The sequence below is a fragment of the Rhinolophus sinicus genome, linkage group LG09, assembly GCF_036562045.2.
Source record: "Rhinolophus sinicus isolate RSC01 linkage group LG09, ASM3656204v1, whole genome shotgun sequence".
Taxonomy (NCBI): domain Eukaryota; kingdom Metazoa; phylum Chordata; class Mammalia; order Chiroptera; family Rhinolophidae; genus Rhinolophus; species Rhinolophus sinicus.
In genome coordinates this window covers 37,488,942-37,495,869 of record NC_133758.1, presented here as the reverse complement: position 1 = coordinate 37,495,869, position 6,928 = coordinate 37,488,942, and positions in this window count along the sequence as shown.

Here is a 6,928-nt window from a genome sequence, read left to right as displayed (position 1 = left end):
CATACAGAATGGTAATAACCCTTAGATAATACCTCTTGTCTTTAAACAATTACAACATAGAGTCCTTTTAAATCTGGTCTCGACTTAGGACATCAGTGAGTCTTTATTCAGGCAATAGAAATGTACAAATTAATGAAATGTCTTAAAATGCTTCTGAGTGCAAGCTTTCTCACGCAGGGATATCAAATTCTAGTTTTTTTTTTCTTTTTCTAAAAGACATATGCATTATAAACAATAGGAAATATCACATTCAACAATAAAAGTGAAAAACCCTCCATGTAATTTAATGTTGGAAATCAATACTGTATGTCTCTGATTGAATTGAGAGGTGGAGATGAAGACTTTTACTGCCCTCGGTGGACTGGTAAATGTTGATGGCTGCAGGTCTGCCGGCAGTCACAGAATACCCAGTCACTATGTATTTTCATTGCTCCTGATATTTCACAGCTCTAGGCTACTGCCCGTTCTGCCTAATGATAGGGCCAACCTTGGCTGGGAGCTCTCTGAACCTTCCCTCAGGGCCTCCTGGTGCTTGTTCACCCCTTGACATCAGCCTTCAGTGTATATGAAATAGGAATTTTAACGAAAAAAGGGAGGACCGAGTGTGGCTGTGTGCTCATCTGGCTAAACTCCTAACATCTGATTATTATATTTGATTTTTAAGTCATTCTGAACTCTATCTGCAGCTCTGCTCCTTTTGATCTTTTCTCGGCATCACAACTTTTACTACAAAGATAATTTCAAGGGAACATCGCTTAGCATTCAAATCACTCCTGCATCATGCTAGTCTGTTTGTTTGGGATACCAGCTTACAAGATGTCCTCTGAATGATTGCTTTTAGTGAAGAAAAAAAAAAAAATCAAAGTGACTTGAGGAGCAAAAACTTTGATAACTGAATACATGTGGGGTTCCTTTTGCAACTTAGTGGGATAAATGTGAAAACTGATTAGAGATGAGGAGGGTTGTTTTCTAGATTGTTTGCAGAATTCTAAATTCACACTGAGAAGGCACTCAGAGGACGTGGTCGTTTTGTGAGCCTTCAGAAGCACCCTGAAGCCAGGTCTGTGATTTAAATATTTTCAAATTGGGTGATGGGTTTTCTTTGTTGTCAGATGCCTCGGGCTGCAGCGAGGAGAGTGCCTTCTTGTCCTCAAAAGGTTTTTTTCCTTATTTACGTCTGGGGCATCTCTTGGAATTCTGGTGATTTTGGAGAGATTTCCCTTCCCTCCACATTGGCCTGGCACCAGGAATGCAACGTTCTTTCTCCATCTGCAGGCCCTCTGGAACTAATGAATGGGCTGCCTCTTGGTTAGAAAAGGAATCTTCAGCACAAAACTATAGAATGATGCTCTTACCGTTGTTTCCCTTAGAGTGAACAAATGTCTTACGATGGCTTATAGTAGCAAAAATCACCAGATGTCCGCTTATTACCTTCAATCAAAACACTGAGCACTTACTGTGGACAAGGCGTGACATATATACATGTGTTTAATCCCTCCAATATCTTTAGTGATTTCATCATCCTTGTTCCATGAAGGAGGAAAACGGGGTTTAGGAAGGTAAAGGTCTCACGGCTGGTAAATGGCGAAGCTGGTGATGCAGGAGATTTTTCTCCTGTGAGTGAGTGTGAGTGAGTGATTGCTGGGATCCTGTCCCTTGTGAAACCGAAGAAAGGAAACATGGACCAAGGAGAGGCAAGAAATTGTAAAAGAGGATAATTTATTAAAAAGCAAAGAAATGCAGCTCCCAAGCAGTCGGGTGTTCCCAAATGGGGTGCCCCCTGACTGAGGCAAAAGCTCTTACTTTTGTACCTTCCCTTGCCTGTTTGGGGAAGGGGAACTGGTGCCTTTTAATGGAATTCATTTACCAGGTTTGTTCTGTTAGCTCATCCTGAGGGGATTAACAAAATAACCCATTTCTATCTATCAGATCTGTTCCATTTGTCTGGCCAAAAGGGATTTATGAGATAATTTATTAACCTCAAGGCGCTGTTACATTTTGTCCTGGAGTGAATGAGTTACTTCAGAGCCTGGAGTTTTAGGATATGGCTGTCTTTTGTTTATTCCACCAGGGACCTTCCTGTCTGCCTAACAACATGCTAACTAACCTGTCTCACTGGGACTTAGACGCAGTTCTATCTAGCTTCAAAAATGGTGGTTTTAACTAGGAGACGTTTATGTCTCTCTCAGAGTATCATTGTGAAGGTTTCCTCAGTATTATTAATTTCCAGTTGAGAAATGTAAGCAAATATTCCCCTAATCTCTTTAATTCCTGGAAAGGAGAGCAAAATGAAAAGGTGAACATTTTAAATTATTATATTCTTAACAGATCAACTTCCATGATGTGGAACAGATATCAGACTTTTATCATCATAGTATATTTATTCAACATAGTAAAAGAAATATTAGTAGCGATTGTCTCACAGGTAGGAAAGAGAATGAAAAATATTCAATAATGATATAAAGTATGAACTCAGGAGAAGGGGAGACTAGTCTTTCTTGTGAAATAACTGCCAGCTCACCAGTCATTGGAGATGTCAGCCCCTGGGTGCTTATGGAGAGCCACGCTTGGTGAAACCACCATATCCAGTGAATTTTTCTTTGGTCCCCTTGCAAGTGGGCTTCATGCCTGGCAGAGGCTGACATTCCTTCTGTTACCTAATTTCTCCATGAGCTTGCTTTCTGATGCAGTCTCATAGCCCACATTTGCACAGGCTGGCTATTCCAAAAACAAGGGCAATTTTCCTTGCAAGTGTTTGCCAGGGTGTGGCCTAACATAAAGAATGATTTCATATATAATTGCATAGCATTGTGACGAATGTTTTTAAACAAAAAATACCCCGAAGATAGAATTGCCAAGCTCAAAAATGATCCAGATGGAGTTTTTGACCTCTTTCTGCACCAACATTTCCTTTATGTTCTTGGAAATAGCTGGGGAGATTTTTATATCCATTCACATTTCAATCCTGGGACTTGGAAAGTTTCTCTCTTGTGCTTGAAAGAGCAACGTGTGCCGCTATTAAACTTGAACTGTCTGGACAGCTGTGAAGATGGAAAAGAAATACCGTGCTTGGAACGTTTTCATTTTGTTGTGTATATATAGTCCTTATTGTGCAGCTGGTCTGAATTTTCTCTATAAAGATGATGTACAGCTGTTTCTCTGAGGCAGTACCTGAAGGCAAACATCCTGACCCATCACCCCAGAATCTTCTGCCTGATCTTGGCAAGCCATTTTGTCCTTAACTCTGTTGTGTATAATCACAAAAGATTGCTATTTATCTGAATCTTCTTTAGGATATAATATGTGAGCTCGTTCTTAGAAGTTGCAGGAACACAGCATTCCATTGTAAAAGATTTTCTACATCCCTGCTCCCCCCTCACCCCATTTTCGCAGTTTCCATGGCAACATTTTGCTCTGATGGCACCTCCAGGATTATTACTATCATCACAGTTATTTCTTCTGATTACTATTGTGGCTTATTGTCATCAACATCATTTTGACTGTCATAGTCACATCCTGATCCTTAACACCTGGCCTTTGGGGAATGTCTTCTCAAAACAGTGGAAAAGTGAAAAAAATTAGAATGTAAATCCCAAGAGATTACCAGTAGTGCAATTATCCTACATCGGGTTTATTTTCTCCTTTCCTCTTTTGTTTTCCCACCAAGTCATTGCAATCCTTCCAGCGTGTATGTGGGTAAGTTTGTCATCATACCAAGATAGATGCCATTGTTGCCACTGCTGTTGTTTCGTTTTTAGAGAAGGAACGTGTGTAGGGGGAGGGATGAATTCTACATCTAAAGCCTTTTAATATTACTAAAGGACATTTTCATTAAATGTTGGAAACTAGTTGTTTAGAGACCGAGCTTTAATAGAAAATCATCAACTTATTTTTTCATGCCTGCAGCAAATCCTGTGACCCTCCTGAATAGGGGAGGGGAGAATAGGCTTCTTGAAGGTAACATGTGAGGGGGACCCCAGTGTCTGTCGGCTGGGATGCCCTGTACCTTTGCGATCTGCTTACACTTTGCTTGAACTTCCTACCTTCTGGGTCATGAGCGTCCAGAACTTATATTTTATTTTCTGCAAGTTCCCCCTACCCCGCCCCGACATATGGGATAAAGACAAAACCCAACACAAATTTATTTACTTTTTTGGTGGCACCAGAGCTTGCTCTAACTCAAAGTATTGCTTCACTGCCTCCTAGTCATGGGGAATGCAATCTCTGATGCCTTCAGGAATCCAGGAGGTGACATACATGAGTCAAGGGGATCTGGTGAAAGAAACAGTGTGGAGTGGGGAGAACACACCAGTCCAGAGATAAAGTTCATCCAAAGGGAGCATAAGCTACTTATTACCAGCCCAGGGCTGCTCATGAGGATGGGGGTCCAGTGATTCTTCATCTTCAATGTTTAAGGAGAAGTTTATAAAAATTTCCCCAAATTTCAATGTTGACAGCTATTAAAAAAATACACTGTGCAAGACAATATTTTGTTGATCAACACAGCATGTGGAAGGGACAGACCTCGCCTGCAGATCTCTTGTTGTTTCTTCTATCCTGATGTTGGGCCGGGGGCTCTCTGTGCCAGCTCAATCTTTCCCCTCCTTTCCATGATGCCTCTGCATTAGGATAAATTTCAAAGCATTCTGGGATTCGAGGACTGGTCAGCTCTTTGATTCTAACTCAGTAGCAGCAGGGATTGAGGGTAAATCGAAAGTAAACAGCATTCCCAGCCAAGATTTTCTACCACATTTTCTGCACCTTCAGGATCCAGCCCTCACCATCTTTGTCTTCCAATTGTTAGGAAAGATTGCACCCTTCCCTCCAGGGCTTGGCCAACTGTCAGAGGAAGGAATTAAGGTGCTTATTTAGGTTATTTCACTTTTCTCTCTCTTTTGGCAACCAGATGGCTCAACCCGACCCTGGGACTGTTTTTTTTTTAATCTTTACAAAACCTACAGAACTCCTACGGTTTGCACTTCACATGCTCTCCAAGAACTCGGTTTTGAGCTGACTGCTATTTTAGCTCTTAAAGAATATCTAAGAGAAATAATCTCAGCTGTTGGAAGCATTACAATGTAGGAGTTAACAGCATGAATTTATGTAACAGACACCCGGATTTGAATCCAGGCTCTCTCCCTTAATAGTTCTTGGCCTTGGGCAAGTTAATCTCTCCCCCAACATCCTCGTTTTCTCTTGTTCTTGTTCTCACTGGGTTTCCTCACATTTCCTCATGTCCCACAGCCTTTCCCTCCTCCTCTTTCACCTAATTAATTCTGACACAACCTTCAGATTTCATTTTATATGCCACTTCCACAGGGAAGCCCTCCTAGATTATGTCCAATCTTCTTGTAAAAGATGTCATAACACTACGTATCTTTTCTTCACATTTCTGTTTGCAGTTATGTGTTTGTTTCTGATGATTTAATTCATATAAGCCTCCAGTGCTATATTTTGTTTCACTATTGTGGCCCATTTATTGTGGTATCTGTCACATAGAGTGTATATGGTCAACATTTTTGAGTAAATAGGTAAATAAACACCTCCTTTGTAAGACTGATTGAAGACTACATTATACAATGCGTCTGAGCTATTTGGCACAGTGGCTGGTGTATAGTAATCACTTACTAAATATGAGTCATAATAACTATTCCTGTAGGTTTGCTGTTCTCTACTCCTATAATATACTGAGTAATGAATAATTTGTATGTCTTTAGCTAAGTTCCAATAGTTCTATTAGCTAAGTTTTTATAGTGCAAATGATTTTATTAAGTTCAATATTATGCCCCTGGCTTTGACTAAGTGTTGATTTAAGAAATGGAGACTTTGGGGTCATCTCTGGAGCCACTGATGAAGATTTTATGCAGTGTGGCATTCAGGAGCAGAAGCTTTGGGGTCCAGATTCTGTCTGCTTCTTTCTAGCTGTAACCATGGGCAACTTCTCTCTCTGTGCCTTTATTTTCTACCTGGTAAAGCAGGGATGGTAATCTATCTTGCAGTGCTGTTATAATGATTGAATTATTGATATATACAAATAAAGACAGTGGTTGCCCCCAAACAGATATTCAATATATATTAGCTATTATTTTATGAGAACTCAGGATAAATTTAGAATTTAGTACAAAAACTAAAATAGTAACCCTTGAAGAGTTGGTAATTTTCTTTTTACATCATGGCAGACTTAATAGAGGCTATTACATTTCCTCTTTTCACTTGACATCAGAAATTTTAGAGCTAAATTTAGTGCTTATACAGCGTGCGCCAAAAAAATGTATACACATTTTAAGAAAGGAAAAACTGTATTAAAATTACACTGATGGTAACCACTTTGAACACCTCTTGTAATTGCAGAAGTCAAACATGACTTGTATTCATCTGTTGTTATCAGTATATATTGAGTATTACAATTTTAATACAGTTTTTTCCTTTCTTAAAATGTGTATGCATTTTTTTTGGCACCCTCTGTATAAAAGCATCATTCTGTCTAAAGCCTTTGTTATTTCTTATATTTATTCTGTGTACCTGAACGTCTTTTTAAAATATTGAAATCTATTGCGTGTTCACCACCAAAAGTCTAGTCTCCATCTGTTACCACATATTTGACCCCCTTTACTCATTATCGAATTATAATGTTGTACACCTGATATTTATATAATGTTATTAACCAATGTTAATAGTTCAATTAAGAAATGAAATCTACCTTAGATTCTTTTGGGAAGCAGATAGGGGTACATAAGATAAAATCATGAATTCCATAATAATAGGTTAGAAAAAAACACATTTTAGGTGCTATTTATGTCTGATAAATTTTATGTGATCTAAAATTTTCTCTGTAATCCTGTATAAACTTTTTATATAATCTTGTATAATCCTTTTTGAGTCATTAAAATAACATTCAGTATTAATTATAATTCAGTATAAAATTTTA